Source organism: Felis catus, chromosome A2 (assembly GCF_018350175.1).
Source record: "Felis catus isolate Fca126 chromosome A2, F.catus_Fca126_mat1.0, whole genome shotgun sequence".
Taxonomy (NCBI): Eukaryota; Metazoa; Chordata; class Mammalia; order Carnivora; family Felidae; genus Felis; species Felis catus.
The window spans coordinates 115,813,609-115,830,886 of NC_058369.1; the positions used below are offsets into that span (position 1 = coordinate 115,813,609).

A 17,278-nucleotide genomic window follows, 5' to 3' on the forward strand; every position below is an offset into this window, starting at 1 on the left:
GCAGCATTTGCCCGTATCTTCAATATGGTTTATTGCCATTCACCTGTTCACATCCTGGTTTCCTGCTGTGGTGTGTTTTTTTTTTTTTTTTTTTTTTTTGTTTTGTTTTGTTTTGTTTTTTTCCTGCTGTGTTTTAAGTTTTGTATGCCTGTCGTAGTCTCACTTGCCTTTAAGACTTAAGAGAGAGAGAAGAGATAGAACACTTTGTATATGAGTGTGTGGGCATTTTCTCTATTTCAGTGGGGTTTTTTTTAGTTATACATGTATGTATTTAAAGAATCAAAATGTGTTATGAGTCTGGTAATAAAAAAGGGCAGTTTTTCCCACCCCCAACAGTACTCAAACTTCCCATTCCTTACAGCCAGCCATCTTAAATTATTTTTTCTGATTTATTTGGTGATTACCTCCATACCTCTAAATAACATGCTCTATGAGCTGCTTCTTTACTTTTCAATTATAGAAATTATCTGTTAACTTCCCACTGTGCAGGGTGAGGGTTCAGCTTTCTTTTTCAACCCAATTGCATCCCACCCACCCCAGGCTGTTTTCACACACACGTGTTCTTATAGTCCTGCCATTTTCCCATCATAATTTTGGTTAGAACAATATTCAATGTTTGCATTATTATGACTGTGTTAGTGGTATTCATTACTGAGCCATGTAGTACATTATTACTTTTCCTTTCACATATAACTGTATTTCCCCCTTCTAGAATTAATTAGTAAGTACTGATTTTTGTTTCTTTGCCTAGTTTTCTACCCTAACTCTCCCACAGTTGTTAAGTCTCCCCCCAGTATATTCAGACACATAAGGTATTTTATCACATTATTTATCTTGAAGAAATCTTTCCTAGAGCCTTCTGATCTCTGGTTTGGACTATTTCTTCTCTAGGCTTGTGGTGATAAATTATTCTAGGATCTTCCTACATAATTATCCCTTTACCTTTCTCTTGTGTTGGATCTCCTGTTGCCTAGAATCCTGTGGCTTCCTCTTTATTGTTTCTCCCTCATTTTAGGGGAACTGATTCTTGTAGTTTCCTCAGAAAGATACGAGGAAGGTCAAAGTTTTGATTCCTTGCATATCTGAAAAGGTCTTTTTATCCCCCTACTCTCATGTTTAATTGAAAATTTGACTAAGTATAGAGTCCTAGTTTGGAAATAGTTTTCTGTTGGATTTTAAAGTCTTCCCCCCGCTGCACCCTTAGCTTCCAGTGTTCTTTTTGAGAATTTAATGCTATTCTGATTCTTTATCCTTTAAAATTAAAAAAAATTTTTTTTAATTTATTTTATTTTTAATATTTATTTTTGAGACAGAGAGAGATATGACAGAGTGTGAGAGAGGAGGGACAGAGAGAGAGGGAGACACAGAATCCAAAGCAGGCTCCAGGCTCTGAGCTGACAGCAGAGAGCCCAACTTGGGGCTCAAACCCACAAACTGTGAGATCATGACCTGAGCTAAAGTCTGATGCTTAACCACTGAGCCACCCAGGTGCCCCTCCGATTTTTTTACCTTTTAAAATTTATTTATTTTTAGAGAGGGAGAGTGCACATGAGCAGGGGAGGGACAGAAACAGGGAGAGAGAGAATACCAAGCAGTCCCCACATTGCCAGTGTGGAGCCCGACATGAGACATGATCTCATGAACGGTGAGGTCATGACCTGAGCTGAAACCAAGAGTCAGACGCTTAACCGACTGAGCCACCCAGGTGCCCCTGATTCTTCACCCTTTATATGTGACTTATTTTTGGAAGTTTGTGAGATCTTTATCACAGTCCCATAATGCTGTTCTGAGATTTTTCAGAATGACGTCCCTGGGTCTGGATTTCTTTCACATATGTGCTGGACTTGATTTATTTCCCCCCAAATTTCATGTTTATTTTTTACTAGTACCTATATCTAAGAGATGGAACATTTGTGACTCAGGATAATGATCATGCTCTGTTTGTTGCTACACATCATCTACAACATCTCAAGAGGTCTCCACCAAGTCAGCCACTTCCAATAAGGATATACTGTCCAGGTCTCCACCAAGTCAGCCACTTCCAATAAGGATATACTGTCCAAGGTATGAAAGTCCTAAAACCAAAATACATGGTTCTAAAAATTTTTTTTTAATTTTTTAATTTTTGTGAGAGAGAGAGAGAGACAGCCAGAGCATGAGTGGGGGGTGGGGTGCAGAGAGAGAGGGAGACATAGAATTCAAAGCAGGCTCCACGCTCTTACCTGTGAGCACAGAGCCCAGTGCAGGGCTTGAACTCACGAACCGTGAGATCATGACCTGAGCTGAAGTTGGACACTCCACCTAGGTGACCCCACAAATACATTTGTTCTTAAAGTAATCATAATTGTACCTAAGCAATATAGTAAAAATGTTTTCAGACTTTTCAACTGCTATAACTCTAATACCTACCGTACCATTTTTTCCTTTTTCTACCAAATGATATATTACTTCTTTATGCAAATACCCTGCAAGTTCCTTCACAAACATAAATTTCATAAATGTCAGAATTAAAAATAAAAATTACAGAAAGTCTTTCATTTATTTTTACCCTTGGCCTAATTTCCTTTATTATTATTTTTTAATTAATTTTTTTTTTTAAGACAGAGAGAGACAGAGCATGAGCAGGGGAGGGGCAGAGAGAGGGAGACACAGAATCTGAAGCAGGCTCCAGGCTCTGAGCTGTCAGCACAGAGCCCAACGTGGGGCTCGAATTCATGGAGTGTGAGATCATTACCTGAGCTGAAGTTGGACGCTCAACCGACTGAGCCACCCAGGCGCCCCGGCCTAATTTCCTTTAAATGTGGATTCATTTCTTTACCCAACAGAGGTTACCTTAATGCCACATAGATATCACCCATTAGAGTTTACATATCCATTCATTTATAACTGTGTTGATTCAAGTTACCACTGATGCCGTCAGAGTACAAGGTTTATTTTACATTTTATCATTGCTGCAAAAAAAGTTTAAAACCATTTCAAACACTTCATTAAAAATGGTATTATTGAAATAATATTGGGAGCAAATAGAAAATTTCTGTATATTTATTTTGAAAAGAATAGACTTTTTTGTAACTGCTAAAAATGGTCACTTATTTAACTTCTCTGTAGATATAGCAAAGAATAATCAATCAAGTATAAAACTAAGACTTTATATCTCAGATTACTTCAACATACTAATTTGAATAAAGTGAACATTCTTTCAGAAGAACATACTGCCTTTACATGGATAAACTTCTGTTAGTGTATTAGGCTTTTGTTTTTCTCTACTTGCAGAAGAGTAACTATGTTTTGAGAAAAACATTTACTAGAGATCAGAATTTAACTTTCTTTAAAGTTTGGTTTTCGGGGCGCCTGGGTGGCGCAGTCGGTTAAGCGTCCGACTTCAGCCAGGTCACGATCTCGCGGTCCCTGAGTTCGAGCCCCGCGTCAGGCCCTGGGCTGATGGCTCAGAGCCTGGAGCCTGTTTCCGATTCTGTGTCTCCCTCTCTCTCTGGCCCTCCCCCATTCATGCTCTGTGTCTCTCTGTCCCAAAAATAAATAAACGTTGAAAAAAAAATTAAAAAAAAAAAAAGTTTGGTTTTCTAAGATGTATCTATGTTAAATATATACCTTAAGTAAACCCTGCTACTTAAGAAGGATATATTTTGTTTACAACCATCAAGTAATGATTTTAAGATGGAGCTAAATCTAGTGAAACTTAAATTCTAAAGTGCTTTAATCAAAAGCTTGATATATATCTATTTATGAATCACAACTCTTGCAGTTGTTTCAAATAATTCTTTAAAGTAACTGGGTCAGGGGCGCCTGGGTGGCGCAGTCGGTTAAGCGTCCGACTTCAGCCAGGTCACGATCTCGCGGTCCGTGAGTTCGAGCCCCGCGTCGGGCTCTGGGCTGATGGCTCGGAGCCTGGAGCCTGCTTCCGATTCTGTGTCTCTCTCTCTCTCTGACTCTCCCCCGTTCATGCTCTGTCTCTCTCTGTCTCAAAAATGAATAAACGTTAAAAAAAAAAAATTTAAAGTAACTGGCTCTTTCTGCAATAATCTGCTTATTTCCATGACGTGCTTGTTCTATCCCAAACTGGAACTCATCATTTGTGTAAGAATACTTAATGTGTCATCTTTTTAAATTTCAATTTGGTAAATTAGTGTCTAATTTTCGTAGAACTATATCCAACCTAGCTTCTAGATCACACAAAAGATTCTGAAATTTGGGATCAAAATTCTCCATTCCTGATCCTTTAACAACATTGGTGCAAATACTGGCCTTGCTGCTTGCTTGGTAAAGGGAATTTATAGGTGAGTCTAACAGATAAAACAAGAATGTTGTTTTGTAAATTCTGACTGGTAATTATTTTAGGTTGCAGCTTGAAAACAACCAGCATTTTATCTTTTGTGTCAGCAAACTCATTGTGTTGGAAAAGGACATTAGATGTTGGATTGCGGCACCCTAAGAACGTTTGGTTCCTGTCATCCAAAAAATTGTTGATTTCAGGACAGCTGTGCATGAGTGGCTGGTCCCAGGGTTCTGACACTGAAGTAATTCTGGGTAGTAGTGAAGATGAAAATCTTCAGAACATCCGCATTTCTGCCTGCCATGATTTTGGAGACAGGGAAAAGGAAGCTTCAGTGGGCACTTTAAGTCCTGAAACTTACATCCTTCGGTTTAGGGATATTTTTTCCTAAATTATTTATTTGATTTCATCCTCCCCATTGTTTTCATTCTTCCTGAAATTCTGTTGTTCAGCATTTGGGCCCTATGAACTGGTTCTCAAATTTTCCTTTATTTACTGTCCTACTTTCCATCTCTTTGTCTTTTTGTTTTATTTTTTGAGATATTTACTCATCTTTATTTTCAACTCTTTATGGACTTTTTTATTTTCTTTCATATTTTTAATTTCTTACAAAAATTTTTTTTAAATGTTTATTTATTTAGAGAGAGAGGGTGAGCTGGGGTGGGGCAGAAAAAGGGAGAGACTGAATCCCAAGCAGGCTCCATGCCATCATCAAAGAGCCTGATGTGGGGGTCGAACTCATGAACTGTGAGATCATGACCTGAGCTGAAACCAAGAGTGGGACACTTAACCAACTGAGCTACCCAGGTGCCCCATCATATTTTTAATTTCTAAGAGCTCTTTTTTTATTTCTCAAATGTTGTCAATGATACATTTTCTGAAATATTTTTACGTTTCATCCAAACATGTCTGGTGATCCTTAGCCTATGAAGGCTTTTTAATATTCATTCATTCATTTATTTTAACGATTTTGTGCTTTTTAAGTAATCTCTATACTTAATGCGGGACTTGAACTCACAACTCTGAGATCCAGTTGCATGCTGTACCAACTGAGCCAATCAGGTGCCCCTGAGGCTTTTTTAAAGAATGAGACACTTAAAGTTTGATGGGAAGTGTTGAGTTGTTGGTTGGTATTCATTATAGCATGATCTGGCTGGGACATTTCCTTGGGAGCATCCTTAATATTTGTGATGACTTCTGATATGAACTACCTGGAATTAAGCCAAATTTCACAGGTTAAGGGCGTATCCTCCAAAATACTGCCTTCACTTCAGATATTAGCCACAAGTTTGGGTGTCCCAGGCCACACTCATTTTTAACCAGTTCTACTACCCCCTCAAGTTTGGTAATTCACTAGATTGGCCCAAGGAACTCTCTGAAAGGACTGTACTTGCAGTTTTATTATAGCAAAAAGAAACTCAGAACCAGCAAAAGGGATACACACATAGGGCAAGTCTGAGAGGGTTCCAGAGGCGAAGTTTCTGTCGTCTTCTTCCCATGGAATCAGGCCGCATTACTCTCTTGACACATTCGTGTATGATCATATTAAGAGTATTTTTACCTAGGGAAATTCACCTGAACTTTGTGTCCAGGATTTTTATTGGGATTTTATTGTGTAAACACGATTGATTGGATTTAGCCAGATGGTTGAATTCACTTTCCAGCCCCTCTCACTCATCTGTCATTACTGAAAAGCCACGACTCCTAATTCCGTAGTTTGGTCTTTCTGGCATGCCCAGTCCCCATCCTGAGTCATGTCATTAGCACAAACTATCTAGGGGCCCAGTCTGAGTCACTTTGTTAATATAAACTATCAGTGGGGTCCCAGGGGCCCATCATGAATAACAAAGACAGTCTTATCGCTCAGGAAATTCCAAACATTTAGAGGCTACCTCCCAGGAACTAGGGACAAAGTCTGGCCAAACTCTATTGCACATGATCACTGTCTGTTTCTTTGCGGTATCCCAAATATGGGTGTATTTAGGTCTTTCTTCTTGAGCTGATCAGATTCCCTCGAGAAGGACTTCCAATCTTGCTGGAGAGCATAGGCCTTCAACTGTTCTGGGATCCGAATGAGAGGAAGAGGCTGGGGGAGGACAGGTAGTCTCAGCACTCACTGTGTAAATTTTCATTTACTCCCCTAGTTTTCACTGTGGCACTCAGGCCCTTAGCTGTTTCACTGGCTTCAGAAAACGAACCTCAGCTTTTCTGCAGGGAGTGAGGGGCTATTGCCCAGTTGGGGAGTGTTCTAGATAATTTAGGAATCAAATGTCTCCATAGATAAATTTTCACCCAATTCTTCTGTTTTAGTCCCTTTTTTAACCCCTATGTTCACTGGTACCCACTATAACAACAGTTCCTGGGCATTTTAAGGGTGGAGTTCCGTGGAGAACATTGAATTGTTTCTTAGTTTTTCTTCTAAGATCAAATTTTTCAGAGCTTCTAAGTCAGTTAACACTCGTCCCTTTGCTTTCTAGCTTCTGGTTGTGTTGCTATGGTCTCTTCTGTTATCCTTGGCCTTGTGGATTTATGCTTAAAGAAGGAAAGAAAGAAAAAGAGAGCAAAAAGCACCGTTACTGTTTTGGTGGCGTGTCCATGTAGCCGGGACCCATGGGTGCAAGAGCACCTGGTTCCAGGGGTCCCCAACAGACCAAGTTTGGCTCCCCGCTAACAGAATCCAAAGGCAGAGAAAAGGGTGGTGGTGAGACAAGAAAGGAATTTGTTTTAGTAAGGCCAACACCGAGAAGCTGGTGGACTAGTGTCCCAAATGTCTCCGTAGTGCTGAAAATGCCTCATGTTTTTATAAGGAAAATGTGGGACAGGGGTTGGTGGGTAGTACAGTTGGGCAGTAAAGGTCTCCTTGATCAGTGTCTTGGGTCAGTCACACAGAATCTTGCTGGCTCAGGGCAGTCCTTATACTTGAGGGGATAGTTTTGGTTCCCATCACAGGGTGCTTTTCCCACAAGATTGTTAGCCTGAGTTAAGAGAAGCTGGAAATAAGAACTTAATCAATTAGCAAGTCCAGACTGAGGTCAAAATGGAGGTGGTTGAAGTCCTCTTTCATCCAAAGTCAGCAGAGGTTAATTGCCTTTTTTCAGTTTACCTTCTTTATCTGGAAATGCCCTAGGCACTTTCTATTTTTATAGAAACACCTTTATGATGGTTCTTATGAGTTGATGAAGGTTAGCCTGTATTTGCTCTTGAGGATCAAATTTAGATGACTTAGAGATGAAGGAGCTGGTATATACTGAGATGGAGGTTCTTGTGGCAGATAGAGATGCAGAAATTACATTGTTTTGCATTCTGCTTAGTCCAAGGACACTGATAGAAAGTAAATCTTTTAATAAGAAGAAAAATACTTGAAAATAAAGTTTTTGTACTTGAGCAAAATAACTGATCTCTCTCTCTCTCTATATATATATATAAATATATAGATCTCTCTCTATATAAATTATTTTTGAGAGAGAGTAAGAGCACATGTGAGCCTGAGCTGTGAAGAGGCAGAGAGGGGTGGGGAGAGAGAATCCTAAGCAGGCTCTGCACTGCCAGTATGGAGCCCAATACGGGGCTCGAACCCATTAACCATGAGACTGTGGCCTGAGCCAAAATTAAGAGTTGGATGCCTGGGGCGCCTGGCTGGCTCAGTCAGTTGAGTATTCAACTTCGGCTCAGTTCATGGTCTCTTGCTTCATTAGTTCGAACCCCACATCCAGCTCACTGCTGTCAGCTCAGAGCTCACTTCAGGTCCTCTGTACCCCTTCTCTTTGCTCCTCCCCTGCATTCTCTCTCTCTCTCTTTCTCAAAAATAAATAAATATTAAAAAATTTGGGTGCCCCACCAACTGAGCCACCCAGGTGCCCCAACTGTGATATTTTAAAAGGTAGCAGCCATCTGTGCTATGCTGCCCAGCTGTGTGTAATGACTCGAGTTTTCAAAAAATATTTTTTTCATTTTATTTATTTTTTTTCCATTTTATTATTATTTTTTTTTAGAGAGAAAAAGTGAGCACACGCTGGGGAGAGAGGGAGAGAGAGAGAGAGAAAGAGACAGAGAGAGAGAGAGAGAGAGACAGAGAAAGGGAGAGAGAATCTTAAATAGGCTGTATGCTCAGCACAGAACTAAACACAGGGCTCAATCCCATGGGATCATGACCTGAGCAGAAATCAAGAGTTGGACACTGAACTGACTGAGCCACTCACGTGCCCCACGACTCAGTTTTAAAAGCAACGTTCAGACCTAGCTACACATGATATTTGATAAACTTTTAAAATTTAATGTATGGTGGAAATATTTATGTCAATGAATATATACCTACGTCATTAATGGCCACGTGATATTTAACCAATCCCTGATATATTTTTTTACTTATTTCTGATTCTAAATATATGTTTATTATAAACATTCAAATAGTACAGAAATATACAAGATAGATAAGTTAAAAGGGCAGAAAGAATCATTTAATTTGTTCCGTATTGGGGTAAGTGTACTTTTCTTTAAAGGGCTAAATAGTAAATATTTTCAGAGCATGGCTATGTTCTGGTGAAACTATTTACCAAGACAGGCAGCCGACCAGCTGTAGTTTGCTTACACATGATCTAGCACATTATTTTATTTTGAGCAAAAATGGGATTGTACTGTGGATACTGGTTTGCAGCTTACCTGTTTTCACTTAATTACTGTGGATATCTTTCCATATTATTACATATAGGTCTGTCTCATCCTTTACAATGACTTAATATTGTTTCATTTTATAAATATTCCTTAACCTGCCCGCCCTCACTCCTTGCCCACATATTCTGTAATGATGGATAATTTGTTGCTAACCTATTTTGTGTTTGATTCAATGCTACAATGTATGTGTGTTTGTATGTGTATGACATATATGTGTGAGTATAAATGTGTATTTCATGTTTGTGTAAATGTTTCTGAAGAATAGATTCCTTACATGTGGAAATTTTTGGTCAAGGATATGCAAGTTAAATTTAATAGACATTTGTCAGATTGTCCTTCAGAATGGCTCTACCAGTATACATTCCTACTGCGACCTTCACAACAATGTGAAAGTGCCAGTTTCTCTACCAATTCTATTTAATTTTATATGATCTCTAGTTGTTTGCTTTTGCATTTCTTTGTTTACAGTAGAGGTTAAAGGATTGTTGGCTATTTGTAATTCTTGTATGTGTGAGTGAGTCATTTATATCCTTTGCCAGTTTTTCTGCTGGGAAATTTCTTAAGTGACTGATTCTTTGTAAAGGCATTAATGCCGTTATTATGTGTTGCAAATGTTTTTCTTCTGGTTTTTCAGTTGCCTAATAACTCGGTATTATTGTTTAAAAAATTTGGGTAGCAGAATGTGTGTGTCATTTTTTATTAAACAATTTTTTTTTTTTTAATTTTAAAGAGATACAGTGAACAGGGGAGAGGGGCAGAGAGAGAGAGAGAGAGAGAATCTTAAGGAGGCTCCATGTTCAGCACAGAGGATGCTGGGCTCGGTCCCACAATCCTGGGATCATGACCTGAGGTGAAAACAAGAGTCAGATTCTCAACTGACTGCGCCACCCAGGCGCCCTGTGTCTATCATTTTTTATGGTTTAGGTTTATGCTTAAAATATTTGCCCCAGAGCTTACACTCTAATATACTATGGTGGGTTTTGTTTTTGTTTTTACATTTACGTCTGTTATATAGTTGAGATTTCTGGTGTAAGCAGTAAGAGATGCAGATTCTTTTTTCCACATTAGGTAGCCAGTTATTCCAGATTTATTATTTGAATTCCATCTTTTGCTCCACTCATTTGACATGGCAGTAATATATACATATTTATTTAAGTTACAATAAAATCAGAATTTTACAAGTTCTGGAGAACTTGAACCTTTAACCATCTATAGAAACCATTTAGCTTCTCATTGTTATACAAAAAAGCTAGAAGGCTTTTTATTCATTTATTGAATAGTCTCCCCTTGAACTGTTTAACCTGTTTTTCCCAGTTGGGAAAATAAGCATAAGCTTTTTTTTAATCCCAGTCACCAATGAATTGTTACTATCATAAAGGTCATAGGCAGATCAGTTCACCTTTATAGGTCATTGTCTGTAAATTTTGAACAGTAATTTGTGCTTTCTCTGTAAAAAAACCATTTCCCCTGCTTTAGATCTTTTTCTCAATATTCTTAGTCTTCTCTGATATAATTTTTTTTCTTCCCATGTAATATGTTTTGGATTCTGAGGTTTGCCTAGAACAGTGAATTGGGGATACTTGGTCTGAGCTTCCCAGTAGACTGTTCATAGAACACTTTGCACTTGAGGCATTGTTTTGTTTCCTAAACTGTTTCTGAATCTATAGCAATACTATTGTTTTATCACTACAGACTTTTCCTTCCAAAGATGAACCCTGCTTTCTTTTAAGAGTTTTGGTTTTACTGTCTACTAATGTGGTTGAACACTTTTAAAAACTAGATGTCAAAAATATTTTGGAAGAACTGGAGAACAATTTAATGTTGATATTTAAATGCTCTTCTGCAGGGGTGCCTGGGTGACCCAGTTGGTTGAGCATCTGACTCTTTTTTTTGGCTTGGGTTGTGGTCCCAGGGTCAAGGGATCAAGTCCTGTGTTGGGCTCTACACTAAGTGCAGAGCCTGCTTGGGATTTTCTCTCTCTCTCTCTTTCTCTCTCCCCCTCTCCCCTGCATGCTCTCTCTATTTCTCTCTCTCTCAAATAAATAAATAATAAATACTTTTCTGAAAATAAGTTAACGAATAGTTGTTTTTCCATATAAGTCTATAAAAAATAACTTTTAGAAACACAAGTTAAAATTTCTTAACTATTTTAAAAAAATTTTTAATGTTTATTTATTTTTGAGAGAGAAAGAGAGATAGAGTATGAGCAGGGGAGGGACAGAGAGAGAGAGGGAGACACAGACTCCAAAGCAGGCTCCAGGCTCCAAGCTTGTCAGCACAGAGCCTGACACGAGGCTCAAACTCATGAACTGTGAGATCATGACTGGAGCCGAAGTTGGACGCTTCACCAACTGAGCCACCCAGGCGCCCCTAAAATTTCTTAACTTTAATCAGTTTTTCAAATATGTAAATTATCATGTAAGTAATGAATGAAAACAGTACTATAATAAGCTGCTAGAGAATATCTTTTATAGTTGAAGAAAAACAATTTAAATAAAATTCCCTAAACTGGGGAATTTGGGAAGATGGAGATCCCTCCTTTTCCCGTTCCTATGCTATCCATCTTTCCCTATTCCCATTTAAGTACAACTGAAAGTCCTGGACATTTTATGTAAAACAAACATAAGAATCTGAAAGAGAAAAATACTGGCTAGGGACCTCAGGACACAGTGGTATGATCCCTGTTTTGTTTTGTTGTGTTCAACCTCATATATTCCAGACTTGGAGCTGAAGAAGTCAGTAATCTCCCCAACAGACACCTGCTCTTGTAGCCAAGACAGGGGCAGTCTGGCAAGACAAAACTTTTGGACAATAACTATTCTCCTTCAGCCAAAGATCACACAAAAATATTGTGGCTGCACCACCACCTGCATGATCAAAGGCCAAACAGGGAGCCTACACTTCACCCTTGTGAGACTGTAATAAGGTATCCAATACCTCCCTCCCCCATGGTACCTGTGGAGACTACATGAAGAGCCAGGACTTGCATACCTCATTACATGCAGTAATGAGGTGCCCATCCCCTTCCCTCTGAGGTGTTGTCAGAGGAGTCTTAGTGGACAGTCAGGACTTTCACTATTGCCCAGGGGTAAGGAGGCCATCCCCACCACATTATCAATGCAGAGTACATGGGGACCTGGAACTTCCACCTTCATTCAGCAGTGATGGGGAGCTTACCACCCTCAGGTGACAGTGGAGGCTAAATGGGGAACCTAGACTTCTTCCACCTGGCAATAGTAAGGGGTACCCCTCTGTCCTGCCACAGTGGCATCAGAGAAAGTCATCTAAAACATATCTATATATACATATATGTAGATATATGTGTGTGTGTATGTATGTATACATACATATACATATATTTTTTAAGTTTATTTATTTATTTTGAGAGAGAGCAAGCATGGAAGGGGCAGAGAGAGAGGGAGAGAGAGGATCCCATGCAGGCTCCCCACTGCCAGCGCAGGGCCTGATGTGGAGCTTGAACTCACAAACTGAGATCATGACCTGAGCTGCAACCAAGAGTCACATGCCCAACTGACTAAGCCATTCAGGTGACCCTAAAATAGGAGGTTTAAATAAGATCCAAGATCTCATAAACTAATATGTAAGTGTCTAGGTTTCAAATATAAATCACTTCTCATACCAAGAATGGGGAATATCTGACTGAATGAAAAAAGGCAACCAATGATAGATATTAGAATTATCTGAAAAAGATTTAAAGCAGTTATTATTAAAAGTGCTTCGATGAGGAATTTACACAAAGCAAGTGAAAAAATAGCCTCAACAAAGAAATAGAAAGTCTCAGCACATAAATAGAACATATAAAGAATAACCAAATGGAAATTTTTGAACTGAAAAGTACAGTAATTGAAATAAAAAGCTCAGCAGATTGACTTAACAGAATGAAGATGAAAGAATCAGTGAACTGGAATATAGAACAATACAATTACACAATCTGAACAGGAGAAAAAAATAGACTGGGAGAAAAAAAAAACCCCAGAGATTTAGAAACCTGTGAGACTATAACAAAAGATGTAACATTTGTGTCATTGGAGTTTTGGAAGGAGAGGAGAATGAGGGCAGGGCTGGAAAAGTACTAAAAAAAATAAATAAATAATGCTGCAAACTTCCTAAATTTGACAAGACATTGACCTCAGATTCAAGAAGCTTAAGGGGACCTATTTGGCTCAGTCAATTAAGCCTGTGACTTTGACTCAGGTCATGATCCTAGGTTGTGATCATGGGTTCAGGCCCCATGTCACTCTTTCTGCTGTCAGCACAGAGCCTGTTTTGGATCCTCTCTCTCTCTCTCTCTCTCTCTCTCTCTCTGTCCCTCCCCTGCTTACTCTCTCTCTCTCTCTCTCTCTCTCTCTCTCTCAAAAATAGGTAAACATTAAAAAAAGTAAACTTATTTAAAAAAAAGCTGAGTGAACCCCAAGCAGGCTAAGCCGCCTAAAATCCATGTCAAGATAAATCATAATTAAACTTCTGAAACTTAAAGAGCAACTGGAAAAAAAAAATCTTAAATGCAACTGGGGAGAAAAATGACATCTTATGGTGGAAAAATAATTCAAATAACAGTGCATCAAATCTTAAATGCACCTGGAGAAAAAAATGACATCTTACTTATAGTGGAAAAACAACTCAAATAACAGTGCATTTCTCATCAGAAACCACTGAGGCCTGAAGGAAGTGATAAAATATGTTTTCAGGTGCTAAAAGGAAAGAACTATCAATACGAATTCTATATCCAGTGAAAATGTCCTTCAGGAATGAAAGGGGAAGTCAAAGACCTTCTCAGATGAAGGAAAAGAATAGCAGACCTAATCTAAGAGATGGCTGAAGGAAGTGTAAATAAAAACATGGTAAAAGGAGGGACCTTGGTACTATCAGGAAGGAGGGAAGACAGAATATAGTAAATAAAAATAAGGGTAATTCAGTAGGTTTCCTTTTCTGGAGTTTTCTAAACTATGATGGTTGAAGCAAAATTTATAGTGCTGAGGTGATTTTAAATGTGTGTAGAGGAAATATTTAAGACAATATAAATGGAAGTAGGATAAAAGGATGGTGTATTAGGGTTTTCCAGAGAAATAGAACAGAGAGATTGATGGACTTTAAGAAATTGGTTTATACAATTGTGAGGACTGGAAAGTCAAAATCTTCAGGGTAGGCTGGCAGGCCGGAAATTCTGGCAAGAGTTAACATGATAGTCCTGAGTCCAAAGCCAGTCAGTCTGGAGGCAGAGTTCCTTCCTTTTCCTGGAACCTCAGTCTTTTTTCAGCTGATTGAGGTCCACTTACATTATATTGAGTAATCTGCTTTACTGAAAGGCTACTGGTTTAAATGCTAATCACATCTAAAAACTACCTTCAAAACCACATCCAGAATGGTGTATTTGTTTGTCTAGGCACTACAGCCTAGCCAAGTTGACACATATAATGAACCATCATAGATGGTAAAGAGAGGCAAAGTTTATGTATTTCATTCAGATTGGTAAAATGACTGGTAAGTTATATACATGATACAGTATCTAGAGTAGCCACTAAAACTGTACAAAAAGATACATGCAGATGAACCAAAAAAAGAATTCTAAAAAATATTCCAAATAACCTATAAGAGAGCAGGAAAAATTAAACAGGGAAGTGAAAAACGGAACAAACAAAACAAAGAATTAAATGGCAGACTTAAGTACTAATATATAACAATTACATTAAATATAAATCTGTTTTAAGTATACCAGTTAAAAGAGATTGACAGACTGCATTAGGAAACATGACCCAAATATGTGCTCCCTGCAAGAAACTTATTTCAAATTTAATAATATCAGCTGCCTAAAAGTAAAAGGATAGAAAAAGATTTGTCATGCAAACATTAAGGAAAGCAGGAATGGCTCCATTAATATCAGATAAAGTAGAATTCAGAGCAAAGAAAACTAGCAAAGTCAGAGAAGGACATTATGTAATCATAGAAGGGTCAAACCACTCAGAAGAAAAAACAATCCTAAATTTGTATGCACAAAGTGGTGGAATTAAAAGAAATAGGTAAATCCACAATTATAATTGAGACCTGAAACATCCCCCTCTCAGGAACTGATAGAACCATTTAGAAAATCTGCAAAGATACAGAAGATCATTAGAACACAATCTAACCAATAGGATCTTATTTACATATATAGAAATTCTATCAACAACAGCAGAATATACATGTTTTTTCAGTCCATGGAATAGTTACCAAAATAGATCATATCCAAGGCTGTAAAACAAACCTCAATCTATATAAAAGAATTAAAATCATACAGAGTGTGTTCTCTAACCACAATGAACTCAAACTAGAAATCAGTAACAAAATCTCCAAGTAACTGGAAACTAAACACACTTCTAAATAATCTATGGATCAAAGAGGAATTCTGAAGGGAAATTTAAAAAATAGTTTGAACTAAATGAAAATGAAAGTACAATATAAAAATCATGGGGACCCTATACCTATTAGGGAAGTTTAATTTATAGTTTAAGAACTCCCCAAAAAGAAATCTCCAGGCCCTGATGATTTCACTGGAGAATTCTATCAGAAGTTTAAATAGGAATATGAATTCCACACAGTCTTCCAGAAAATAGGTGAGAACATTTCTCAAGTTCATTTTGTGAAAATAGCATTAGCTTAATACCAAAATCAGACAAAGGTTATATAAGAAATAAAAACTATGGACCAATATCTCTCATGAATATAGATATGAAAATCCTTGACTAGACACACCTAGTTATCAGATTTGAGGCAGCTCATAATAATAAAAACAGTAAAACCTATTGAGATGTAAATAAGAGATAAATCAAGACAGACCTAAGTATGGGGTTCACAAAGGCATGTATACTTGCTGTTTGTGCTGGTCCTGTTCCTGGTGTCCTTCACTTACCTTTCTCTCTTCTGTTTTGTATCTCAAAGGCGGGTGATTTGAGTAGGTAGTGTTTTCCAAGTTCCTAGATCAGCTAGCTTCTGCCTGGGTTGAGTCAGTGGGGGGCGTTGGCAGGAGTTTGGAAAGTAAGACAAGGGAAAGGCTAGGGTACTTTTCTTCTTCCCTGTCTGCCAGAGGTGGTGTCTCTTTTGTAGCACCAGCTTCTACCAGACTGCCTGCCTTGGCTTTGTTTTCCACTGGTGGTTTTCCTTGGACTTGGGCTCTGGTTACATCACTACTTTCTTTCTCCCTCTGTTCCTTGGTATGAGAGTGGCTTTCTGCTATGTCTCACTGTCCCTGATTATGTTTAGTATAGTTAAAATCTGTTTATATCCAATATCCAATATCTTTAGTATATTTAGTAGCATTATATCCTCCGTTTGGTTTTTGTGTACAGTGAAATAATTGGGCTAGGTACTATTTTGATAGTATCTATGTCTTTATGTGCCTTTGTTACAGCTCATTTTTTTTCTTTCTTTCCTTCCCCCCGCCCCCCATAAACCATTTGATTTTTTTCTTCCAGAATAGGGAAGCTTAAAGCAGAAATAGAACAACCTTAAAAGGCTCTTTTCCTAAATCTGATCCTTCATGTCAATCTCAACAATACCACCTACCAAACACATGAATTGGACATTCAGCAAATGTTTATTTCAAACATTTGTTCAGTGTCTACTGTGTGATAAAATGTCAAAATGGTGAGCTGAGGGTCAAAGGTTGGATATGATATGGTTGCTTTCAAGTTGCTTTTAGGGTTTCTGAACAGGACTCATAGTTACGGAAAGAGTTCTTATTACCAGCACCTTTAGTTAATAGGGTTTATGGAGTACTGTGAACTCCCATATAATATAAATTCCTTTAAATATGCAATCCCTTGAGATGTAAACATAAAATTATATTGTGAATTTAGAGAAAGGGAGCTTTGGTATATTTGAAAGAATCCCAAGTTCAGGAAACATTAATTTTATTCTTCTTTGTCAACTAATTTTATATCATGGAGCAAAGTAGTTAAAAATCTGAGTTTTTTTTTTTTTTAAACAGGTTTTTTTTTTTTTTTTTTTAATGTTTATTTTTGAGAGAGAGAATGTGAGTGGGGAGGGGCAGAGAGAGGGAGACATGGAATCTGAAGCAGGCCCTAGGCTCTGAGCTGTCATCACAGAACCCAACATGGGGCTCAAACCCACAAACTGTGAGATCATGACCTGACCCGAAATTGGATGCTTAATGGACTGAGCCACCCAGGTGCCCCCCAAATCTGAGTTTTTTGTAATTTTTTTTAAAGTTTATTTATTTTGAGGTGGGGGCAGGGAGAGAGAGAGAGAGGGAACGAGTGAGCATGAGCAGGAGAGAGGCAGAGAGAGAGAGGGAGAAAG

The 17,278-nt window shown here is 38.2% G+C and overlaps 1 protein-coding gene across 5 annotated transcripts in view; it reads left to right on the plus strand.

Moving 5' to 3' along the window:
- CCDC126 (coiled-coil domain containing 126) overlaps positions 1-17,278 on the plus strand; it is a 46,453-nt gene that overhangs the window by 17,477 nt on the left and 11,698 nt on the right. The gene's annotated exons all lie outside the window — the stretch shown is intronic.